This window comes from Somniosus microcephalus, chromosome 7, assembly GCF_052327205.1.
Source record: "Somniosus microcephalus isolate GS21.2 chromosome 7, FLI_Smic_1.0, whole genome shotgun sequence".
NCBI classification, from domain to species: Eukaryota; Metazoa; Chordata; class Chondrichthyes; order Squaliformes; family Somniosidae; genus Somniosus; species Somniosus microcephalus.
This window is the reverse complement of record NC_140993.1, coordinates 91,441,481-91,453,689: the sequence shown is the minus strand read 5'-3', so window position 1 is coordinate 91,453,689 and position 12,209 is coordinate 91,441,481.

Genomic DNA, 12,209 nt, shown 5'->3' with positions numbered 1-12,209 from the left:
AATCCTCATCCTTAAACGTCTCCATGACTTCACCCTACCCTTACTCTGTAACCTCCTTCAATTTACGTTCCCTCCTATGCCCTTTATTCCTCCAACTCTGGCCTTCTGTGCACCCCTTTCGAGGTAGTGACTTCTTCTTTACTCCACTGGCCACAATAGTTACTGATGATTGCATTCAATTTTAGTTCAAACATGTATCTGCGAAGCTTCAATCAGCTCCATTTTTTTATCAGTCCAATCAGTTCATGTGGACCCATGTCCTGTGTGAGGGTTTATGGTTTCAATAGGTCATTTTTTGGTTTTGGACAGTCACCTGCTACCATAAGTGGTTGGACAGTAGTACCAGTTTGCCTTCACCAGAGCTTAAACCTCAACCAGGGGTTCCTTGTGGATTATGTAAATGTTTCTGCACTCAGAGTTGTAAAATGAGTTGGATCACCTGATGCAGGCTGATTCCAGCCCTCTTACCTCCAAAGGGGCATATTACACTGTACTTGGAATCGGTTTTATGATCCTTGTCCTCACCTATAAATCCTTCGATGGCCTTGCTCCATTTACCCTGGTGATTTCTTCGAGTTGTATATCCCTGTACACACATTCCAATTTTTAGTTCTCATTCCCTACTTCCTTTAGCCACTATGCATCTGCCCTCTTCAACTCCCTCTCTCAGCATCTACACCTTCTCAAGACTCTCCCCACTTTCAAAAGCCTCTTAAAGATCCATCTTTTCAACTGTGCCTCATTGCCTCCAATTACCTATCTTCTCTTTGTCCCCCTTTTGCTCAACACCCTGTGAAGTGCTCTTGTGATGTCTTTCTATATGTGAAGAGCACTATAGAAATGTAAATTGTATTATGATTATTTATTCAAAATAATGGCCTTAAAATTCAATGAAGCTGCACCCGTTTTTCAGGCGTAAAGCAACTAATATGACAGGCGGCGAGCACAGGCGCATTCCGTGCCAGAAGTGCGCCGCCCACAATATTGGTATAGTTAACTGTTATGTCCGTGTATCTTAATGTTGTGTCCTTCAATAATCAGACAACAGACTGCAGGGAACGATTCAACAGGTGTTTACTGAATGAGGGTTACTCTAGAACCCTGCTGGAACACTTCTTGTGCGTCAGTTAGCATTTTTGACAGTCGTCCAGGTGTGACGTCGTCATCCTTTTTGGCATCTACAGTCAGTGCTTGTATGGAATGCCAATCTAGCTGTATCTTCCGGATCCATTCACGTCCTAGTAGTAGTGGTCCTCCATCTGGCAATACATATAGGTCCATCTTTGGTGTTCCCTTGCCGTTATATATAACGTTCACCCTTATTTTTCCTTTGGGGTAGACTTTTTGCCCCGTGTACATCATCAAGACAATCTTTGTATCTCTCAAGAGTATATGTGAGAATAGCCGCTTGTAGTCCCTTCGGCTTATGACTGTTAGGGCTGATCCTGTGTCCAATTCCATTTTCACTTGGACTCCTGCTATCTTGAGCGTGACCCAGGTAGTTTGGTGATCCTCCGTTTTGATCACATTATGTAGTTTCAGACAACCCAGCTCCTTGCTTCCGGAGTCTGTATCACTCTTCTGTTCATCTGAACTACTCTCCGTCACCTTATGTACCTTCTTGTACTTCTCCTGTGGAGATTTCTTGCTGCTGGTTTTCTTTCCCGACCTGCAGACTCTTGCTATGTGTCCTACTTTTCCACACGGTCTGCACACTTTGTCCTTGAACCAGCAATCATTATGGTCGTGTGTTGTTCTGCCACAGCGATAGCACTTCACTGTTCTGTATGACATTTCATTTGTGCCATATTCTTGCGGTCTCCATTGTATCTCTGCAGCGCCCCGTGCTGCTGCTTCATGTGGTACTGCAATGCTGAAAGCCTTGTCCAGCGTAAGATTCTTTTCTGATAGAAGCCGTTTCTGGGTTCCTTCACTTTGAAACCCACACACAAACTTGTCCTTTAAAGTATCTGCTAGTCCCATTCCAAACTGGCAGTGTTTCGATAGCTTGCGCAGTTCCGTTAAATACTCAGCATTACTTTCATCTTTATGCTGGTTCCTTTTGTGAAACTTAAATCTTTCTGCTATCAGCAGCGGTGTGGGGTTTAAGTGGTCCTGTAGGATTGACACTATGTTTTCAAAATCCTTTTCTACTGGCTTCTCTGGGGTTACTAGGTTTCGTAGTAAGCCATACATTTTTGCACCCATTGAATACAACAATACCAGCGCTTTCTTGTCATCTGGCACTTCATTCGTCTTGCAGTATACTTCTATGCGTTCGACATATGTCGTCCAAACTTCGACTTCATTGTCGAACGCTGTGATACTGCCACTCTTCGGCATTTTTGGGTGTGGTTAGACTGGCTTAAAATGGCGTCTCCCACTCTTTCCTTTCTTCCCCGCTGCGGCTTAAAATGGCGTCTCCCGCGCTGCTGCCAACGCCGCTCTCGGCGGTCCTCGTGGCAAATGGCGACGCCCTGTGGGTTTCGCGCGCTGCTCCTGCGCTGCTGCCAATGCCGCTCTCTGCGGTCCTCGTGGCAATGGCAGCGCCTCGCGTTTTCCTGCACGCCTCTCTCCCCCGTTGACGCTGCTCGGCCCTTGAACACCGGCTGCGCTCTGCTCTCTCTCGTCTCTCTCCCCCGTTGACGCCGCTCGGTCCTGAACACCGGCTGCGCCCTGTGCACTCTGCCCTCTCTCTCTCCCCCGTCGACACTGCTTGGCCTTTTTCTGTGCCGCTCGGTCGGGCTCTAGCCCGCCGCTGTCCGGGAAGGGTCTGCGCAGTACCTGTTGGCAGCCCGTTTCGCTGGACCACTGTGACTGGAAAGCCAAGCTTGGCTCTCGACAGCCTCCCCTGCGATGCTCAAATCTCCGCTGGATGACTGGGCGGTTGCCCGTGGTCGACGCCCGTGCTTCTGGACTCGACCTTCTTCCACTGATCTTCAGGAACGAATACCCGGGAGGTGATGCAGAGTTGCAGGTAGGTTCGAACCTGCCTCGTCGCCAATGTTATGTCCGTGTATCTTAATGTTGTGTCCTTCAATAATCAGACAACAGACTGCAGGGAACGATTCAACAGGTGTTTACTGAATGAAGGTTACTCTAGAACTACTGTACAGATCACTACTCAGGGTTTATATACAGGTGTGGTCACTGCCGGTACTACAGTATACAGGAGCTGTAAAAAGTAGTTCTCTCCCTTAAGGTATATATACATTACATACATTACAGTAACAAAAGAGGTGTCCAGAAACAGTAGCTAGCTCCTTCGCATATGAAAATAAGGGGTCTAACTCCTGTTTGATGCTTCCTTTACCAAATTGATTCACCCTAATCGCAGTTGGCGCTGGGCTAGCTGTATTGAGAAAAACCAGGACTATATACAGCCTAACCAGTGGTCCTTAAACAGACCGCTGCAGACTGCCACCATAAAGGTAAGTTAGAAAAAATACTTACCTGAATGTGGAGCCGGGAGGTGCAGGAGGGCTCCGCCCAGCTCCACATTGAAACCACGGGCCGCTGCCGGCCACTGCTTGACCCCCGCCCTTCCTGATCGCCGCCTCGACCCCCACCTTACCTCTTTCCCAGTCACCCCTTCTCCCAAGGCCTACCTGACCTATCGGCGATGCAGCAGCCCCAAATTCAAATTTTCTTCACCGGTGAGCTGCTTGTGGCTACAAGGGCAGGTCAGAGGCTGGGTATTCTGCAGCGAGTGTCTCACCTCCTTACTCCCCAAAGCCTTTCCACCATCTACAAGGCACAAGTCAGGAGTGTGATGGAATACTCTCCACTTGCCTGGATGAGTGCAGCTCCAACAACATTAAGACACTCGACACCATCCAGGACAAAGCAGCCCGCTTGATTGACATCCCATCCACCACCTTAAACATTCACCGTGGCTGCAGTGTGTACCAAATACAAGATGCTAGGCCATTCAGCACCAAAATCAGGAAACATTTGGCCGCAAATTTAATGGAGGAGGCGGGATGGTGGCGGGAGAGCTGGTTTCCCCGTTCCGGTCCCGATCCCATCTGCCGCCGCGCTGTAAACGTGATTTCCCCTTGATTGGCCCTGTTAAACCCTCTCTGCGGGCTTCCCAGCCAATTAACAGGAAGCGGGTCTGATGACGTCATTTGATGACGCGTCATCAGTCAGTTTCCTTAAAGGGACCACGTCCACATGGAGTTTGACAGTTGTTCTGTCAGTGTTTGACAGCATTGAGTTTCTGCAAACACTGACAAGCACTGCACCCAGGCTCTCCAATGACTCCCTCCATATGCTTATGGAGAGAGTCACAGCACGCAGGGAGGTTCTCTTCCCTTCCAAGGGCGGAAGAGACCTCCCCAAGACATCAATGCAGTCTGATTGCACATTGCACAGGAGGGCAAAAGCAGGGATGTCGTCAGGGGTCCCTGGCTGCAGTGGTGCCAACCTTTCAATGATCTCAGTGGATCACGAAACTTTACTGCAAAGCCACACTCAAACTCACCCTGCTGTGCCACTCAACACATCCCCATCACTCTGCCTTCCATACCCTTCTCCTGTACTGTTAGATCCGTGATTCTGAGAGTATGATGTTTTCCAATAACTACACGGATGCTGTAACTTAACAATCAACAGGTGTTTACTGGAGTAGGGTAGTCTCAAGACTGGGGGTACAGAGGCATGCTCAAGGTTTATATACAGGTGTGGTCACTGCCGGTACTACAGTATACAGGAGCTGTAAAAGTAGTTCTCTCTTAAAGATACATACACTACAATTCCTCTCCTTTTAGATTAGCAGTGCCCATAATATTCAAATAACAATTAACACATTAAACAACAATAGTCCATTTATAGATTCAGTCTTTGGGGCGGCTTCCTGATCCTTATGGGATAGTGCCTTTCCTGCGGTTCTTGTTCTTGGTGCAGAGGCGATTCTGGCCCCTTTTCGTCGGTTAGTTCATCGGTTTCCACTGCTACTGGTTCTGAGGTAGATGCTACCGGTATGTCGGGTTCATCCCCAGGTACGCGAGACATGGGGTTGACTCGTTCCTGTGACGCTAAGATCTGATCGACGTGGCGTCTCACAATGTTCTCCCCGACATCCACTGTGTACATTAATGGCCTCTGCCTTGTGTATATCGTTCCGGGTTGCCATTTCTCTGTTCGGTAGTCACGGGCCAAGACTGGTTGTCCTACGTTGAAGGTCCTTGTCGGCTTCTCATTGATGTGCTGGAATTGTTTATCCTCAACATTTCTTCGCACATTTGGTCTGAGCAAATCCAGATGAGATCTCAACCTTCGGTTAAAGAACATCATGGCCGGGGTCTGGTTGGTAACTGCATGTGTCGTATTTCTGTAGGCTAATAAGAAATTGTCCACCTTATGCTGTAATGGAATTTCATCGTCGCACATGGCCTTTATCGCCTTTTTAAAGGTTTGTACGAACCTCTCAGCCAATCCATTTGTGGCTGGATGATACGGGGCGGATGTGTAATGCCTTACCCCATTCCTTCTCAGAAATTTCCGAAACTCATCGGACACAAACTGTGGTCCATTATCAGAGCAAATCTGCTCTGGCAAGCCGTTCCTGGCAAATATGGTCCGTAGGACTGCAATCGTTTTCTCTGTAGTGGTTGAGGACATTTTTATCACTTCAGGCCATTTCGAGTGAGCATCCACTGCTATTAAGAACATTGAGTCCATGAATGGACCAGCAAAATCAATATGCACCCGTTGCCATGGAGAGGAGGGCCACTCCCATGGGTGTAGAGGGGCATGTGGTGGTGCATTTTGGACCTTCTGGCATCCTGAGCAGCTCTTGGTTAGGTCCTCGATTTGTTGATCGATTCCCGGCCACCACACATAAGCCCTAGCAAGGCTTTTCATTTTCACCCCTCCCAGATGACCTTCATTTAGCACTCTCTCCCTTAACTTGGGTGGAATCACCACTCTGGAACCACACATCATTGTCCCCTGGCATACTGACAGCTGTTCTCTTCTGGATGAGAATGCTGGCAACAGTGTGTCGCCATGTGTTGGCCATCCTCTCACCGTCAAATCATATACCCGAGACAGCGTCGGATCATTGCGGGTCTCCTTCTCTATATCCGCGTTCGTTACTGGCAATCGTTCAATTATTGGCGAATAAAATATCTCGATAGGGTCCACTGCTGGTGCTTCCTCCACAGTAGGCAGTGGCAGGTGTGATAGCCCATCAGCGTTTCCATGCTGTTTCGTGCCTTTATATTCTATTTCATATTGATTCGCCCCTAGAAACAGGGACCATCTTTGTAACCGTTGTGCAGTCATCACCGGAACGCCCTTCTTTGGATTAAAGATGGAGACAAGTGGTTGGTGGTCAGTCAGCGAGGTGAACTTCTGCCCATGCAGATAGTGGTTGAATTTTTTTACTCCCCATACTAGGCTGAGGGCCTCCCTGTCAATCTGGGCGTAGTTGCGCTCAGCTGAGGTTAGTGACCGAGACGCAAAGGCTACTGACCTCTCCAACCCGTCTGGGAATTTGTGCGACAGCACCGCTCCAATACCATAGGGTGATGCATCACATGCCAAACGAATTGGTAGTGCTGGGTTGAAATGGGCCAACACCTCTTTTGATGTGATCAATTCTTTACACTTCTGGAAAGCTCGTTGACGTTCGTCATTCCACTTCCATGGTACCCCTGTTTGCAGTAGGGTGTTCAGTGGGTGTAATACCGTAGACAAACTTGGTAAGAACTTATGGTAGTAGTTTACCAACCCGAGGAACGACCTCAGTTGTGACACATTTTCCGGTGCTGGAGCCTTGACTCCTGCCTCAATCTTTTCAGGGGACTTATGTAGCCCCTCTTCATCGATAACGTGGCCACAATACGAGATCTGCTTCTGGAAAAACTCGCACTTGTGGCGATTAGCTCGTAGCCCATATTCCTTTAATCTGGTGAGCACCTTCTCCAGGTTGGCGAGGTGATCACTGTCATTTTCGCCCGTGGCCAGGATGTCGTCCAAATAACACTGGGTCCCTGGAATCCCTTGCAGGACTTGATCCATCACCCTTTGCCAAATAGCCGGAGCCGATGCTACCCCGAACACCAGCCGGTTGTATTGGTAGAGACCTTTATGAGTGTTGATCGTGAGGTATTGTTTCGAGGCTTCTTCTACCTCCATTTGCAAGTTCGCCTGGGCTAGATCAATTTTGGTGAAGCGTTTACCTCCAGATAGCGAGGCAAAAATATCCTCAATTCGTGGAAGCGGATATTGTACCGTGTGAAGGACTGGGTTCACTGTCACCTTAAAATCCCCACAGATGTGCACCTTCTTTGGTTCCCCAGGCGTATTACTCAACGACCTCTTCATTACAGGAGCGATGGGTGTAGCCCAGTCGCTCCAGTCTACTTTGGACAGTACTCCTGAACGTTCCAACCCTTCCAGCTCTGCTTCGACGGCTGGTCTAATCGCATAAGGCACTGGTCTGGCCTTAAGAAACTTTGGGCTTGCATTTTCCTCTATTTTAATCGTTGCTGTTATGCCTTTTAGTGTTCCGAGTCCCTCCTGGAACACTTCTTTTGCGTCAGTTAGCATTTTTGACAGTCGTCCAGGTGTGACGTCGTCATCCTTTTTGGCCTCCACCTTCAGTGCCTGTATGGAATGCCAATCTAATTGTATCTTCCGGATCCATTCTCGTCCTAGTAGTGGTGGTCCCCCATCTGGCAATACATATAAGTCCATTTTAGGTATTTCCTGGCCTTTGTATATCACTTTCACCCTTATTTTTCCTTTGGGGTAGACTTTTTGCCCCGTGTACGTCTTCAAGACAATCTCTGTAGCTTTCAAGGGTATATGTGAAAATAGCCGCTTGTAGTCCCTTTGGTTTATGACTGTTAGGGCTGATCCTGTGTCCAATTCCATTTTCACTTGAACTCCGTCTATCTTGAGTGTAACCCAGATAGTCTGGTGATCCTCCATTTTGGTTACCTGATGTAGTTTCAGACAACCCAGCTCCTTGCTTCCGGAGTCTGTATCACTTTTCTGTTCATCTGAACTACTGTCCATCACCATATGTACCTTTTTGTACTTCTCCTGTGGAGATTTCTTGCTGTTGGTTTTCTTCCCAGACCTGCAGACTCTTGCTATGTGTCCTGCTTTTCCACACTGTCTGCACACTTGGTCCTTGAGCCAACAATCCTTCTGGTCGTGTGTTGTTCTGCCGCAGCGATAACACTTCCCTGTTCCACAGGACATTTCATTGGTGCCATATTCTTGCGGTCTCCGTTGTATCTCTGCAGCGCCCCTTGCGGCTGCTTCGTGTGATACTGCCATGCTGAAAGCCTTGTCCAGCGTAAGATCCTTTTCTGATAGAAGCCGTTTCTGGGTTCCTTCACTTTGAAGCCCACACACAAACTTGTCCCTTAACGTATCTGCTAGTCCCACTCCAAACTGGCAGTGTTTCGATAGCTTGCGCAGTCCCGTTAAGTACTCAGCATTGCTTTCGTCTTTATGTTGGTTCCTTTTATGGAACTTAAATCTTTCTGCTATCAGCAGCGGTGTGGGGTTTAAGTGGTCCTGTAGGATTTCTACTATGCTTTCGAAATTCTTATTCACGGGCTTCTCTGGGGTTATTAGGTTTCACAGTAACCCATAAGTTTTTGCACCCATGGAATTTAACAAAACCAGTGCTTTCCTAGCATCTGGCACTTCATTCGCCCTGCAGTACACCTCAATACGTTCCACCTATGTCGCCCAATCTTCGACTTCATTGTCGAACGTAGAGATGCTGCCACTCTTCGGCATCCCTGGGTGTGATTTAACTGTCAAAAATGGCGTCTCCCGCGCTCTCCCTTCTTCTCCGCTGGCACAAAATGGCATCTCCCGCACTTTCCTTTCTTCCCGCGCTCGCCCTTCTTCTCTGCTGCGGCTTCTAAAAATGGCGTCTCCCGCGCTCTCCCTTCTTCTCCCCGTGGACACTGTTCAGCCCTTGAGCCCTGGCTGTGCTCTGCGCATTTTTTTTTTCTGTGAGCCTTTCCCGTTTCCGCCGCTCGGTCCTGAACCCGGCTGCTGCTTTACCCTCTCTCTCTCCGTTTTGTTTTTCCTCGACGCTGCTCGGTTTTCAACCCCCGGCTGCGCCCTGTGCGCTTCACCCTCTCTCTTACCCCGTCGACGCTGCTCGGCTTTTTCTCTGCCGTCGGTCGGCTCCAGCCGCCGCTGTCCAGGAAGGGTCTGCGCTGTACCTGTTGTCAGTCTGTTGCTGATCGTCGTGACTGGGGAACCAAGCCCGGCTCTCCACAGCCTCCCCTGCGATGTTCACTCTCTGCCGGACGGCTGGGCGGTTGCTCGTGGTCGACGCCCGTGCTTCTGACCTCGACTTTCTTCCACCGCCCTCCCGGAGCGAATCCTCGAAGGGAAATGCAGAGTTGCAGGTAGATTCGAATTGACACTCGTCGCCACTGTTAGATCCGTGATTCTGAGAGTATGATGTTTTCCAATAACTGCACGGATGCTGTAACTTAACAATCAACAGGTGTTTACTGGAGTAGGGTAGTCTCAAGACTGGGGGTACAGAGACATGCTCAAGGCTTATATACAGGTGTGGTCACTGCCGGTACTACAGTATACAGGATCTGTAAAAGTAGTTCTCTCTTAAAGATACATACACTACCTGTACATCCTTACTCACACAGCTTACCTTGCAACTCCACCCAACCCTCTCTATCTACTTTATCACTTCCCCATCTCATTAGCCACCCCTCACACTCACCCTCATCCTACTGCAAGCATACCAACTAACAACACACAAGGGTAGGCACTTGAGAGGTTTAGCCAATGTCCATGTGAAGTTTCTGGTAATGTGTTGTCATACAGTGAAATCTATTTTTCCAAAAGTGCCCCTTTTTGGACAGATCTGAGCGCTCCTTGAGAATGTCTTACTGAGTTTCAGTGATTGTTCAGACATAACTACCCCCCGCACCCCCCCCCCCCCGCTATAGTGATGAGTGTGCATGGAATGGCTTGGACATTAAAGGGATGCTTCACGGTGCTGGTGTGGAATGGTGTCAACCTGGCGCATCATGTGGCAGCCAGGGTTTACAGCGTCAAGTGAAGTAAATCTGGCCATGGTGATGCCATCGCTGGCCTCCCGTGCAGCAATGTTGTCAGGTGCTGATGCCCTGTGTCCAGTGCAGCATCAGGCGATGGCGGAGAAGGTTGGTGATGTTGTTGATGTTGCTGTGCCTGGTGATGTTGGTGTTGGGGCTGATCGTGGAAGGATTTAGGGGACCAAGGTCTGATTGTTTCAATGGCTCCGATGTTGCTGCAATAGATGGCAGCTGCAAGTGAGATGACAGAAGCGATCTGTCAATGGTGAGAGAGGTTCTCCTAATGAGGTGGCACTGGACATACAGTTGGATCTAAAAACTTGTAAGCTGAAGAAATCTCTGTATATATTAAAATATTTTCTGTGCTCTGAAACTCACCATCTGCAACATGGCATCCTTTACACCACTTGTGCAGCTGTCAGCTTTTCAGAAACATCAGAGCAGACTCAAAACACGCCAGGGTGAGCTGACGTGTTCCCCGAACAGTGGGTAACCCGTGGGGGAGAACGTAAAATTAGAAGAAAGCCTCAAAATAGTCTTAAATTGGCTCTTAACAAGCCATTTAAGTAGCTGAATTGCATCCCCCACCGCTTGGTGTCGGGTCAGTTCTCAGCTGACAGACCCAACACCTGGGAGATCCTCGTAGAGGTGGGTTAACAACGGGTTTCCTACCTGCTGTCAATCTTCACTATTTTGACAGCGGACCCGCCTCCAAACCCGCCCCCTGAGCGCTATTAAATTTGCGGCCTTCTTCACACAAGGGATAGTAGAAATCTGGAACTCTCTTCCACAGACTGTGGATGCTGGGTCAGTTGAAGCTTTCTAGACTGAAATTGATAGATTTTTGTATGGTCAGTATCGAGTGATATGGAGCAAATCCAGATAATTGGAGTTTAGTTACAGATCAGCTGTGATCTACTTGAATGGTCGAACTGGCTTGAGAGGAGCACGGTGATGTGCCTCAATGAATCCGAGACTCAATGTTAACGGAGCAAAGCAAGGCTTTTATTAACTCAGAAATGAATACACAGTGGAGAAGTGTCTCTCATCCAGGGATCTGCTGTACTGCCTGTGAGACACGCTGGGGCCTGCTTAAGTAGGGGCCAGGTATGGGCGGAGCCCTACACACAATACAATACAGGTAAGGAAATGAAACTGAAACTAAACTCCCCTGCTTGTCACGGTCACAGGCACAATCAAACACAGAGAATACAGAGTGCCTGATGAATGGCATATTTCATCACACACTGGACACTTATTTTCTGGCCTGCTCCAAAGTTACGGCAGTCTGAATGTTGGTGGGAACGAGGCGGTAAGTACTGCACTGTGGTTTTGTCTCATTACTGCCTTGTTCCTGCCAAAAATAGGGAGGAACCATGACCAAAATCAGCCCTGAATTGTCATGTTTTAGGATTTAACCATTTTTCTGCAAAAAGTAATGGGTACAGTAGTGTAATGGCTTTGTTACAGAACTAGTAATCCAGAGGCATAGACTAATATTCTAAATGACCAGATAATTTGTTTGTGATGTTGTTGGAGTGATAAATATTGACCAGGACACTGGGGAGAGCGCCCCTGCTCCTCATAGAGTCATAGAGTTATACAGCACAGAAAGAGGCCCTTCGGCCCATCGTGTCTGCGCCGTCCATCAAGCCCTGTCTAATCTAATCCCATTTTCCAGCATTTGGTCCATAGCCTTGTATGCAATGGCATTTCAAGTGCTCATCCAAATGCTTCTTGAATGTTGTGAGGGTTCCTGCCTCTACCACCCTTTCAGGCAGTGAGTTCCAGACTCCAACCACCCTCTGGGTGAAAAAGTTCCTCCTCAAATCCCCTCTAAACCTCCTGCCCCTTACCTTGAATCTATGCCCCCATGTTGTTGACCCCCCTACTAAGGGGAAAAGTTCCTCTTTATCTACCCTATCTATGCCCCTCATCATTTTGTACACCTCAATCAGGTCCCCCCTCAGCCTTCTTTGCTCCAAGGAAAACAACCCCAGCCTGTTTAGTCTTTCTTCATAGCTGAGGCGCTCCATCCCAGGTAACATCCTGGTGAATCTTCTCTGCACCCTCTCCAAAGCAATCACATCCTTCCTATAGTGAGGCGACCAGAACTGCACACAGTACTCCAGCTGTGGC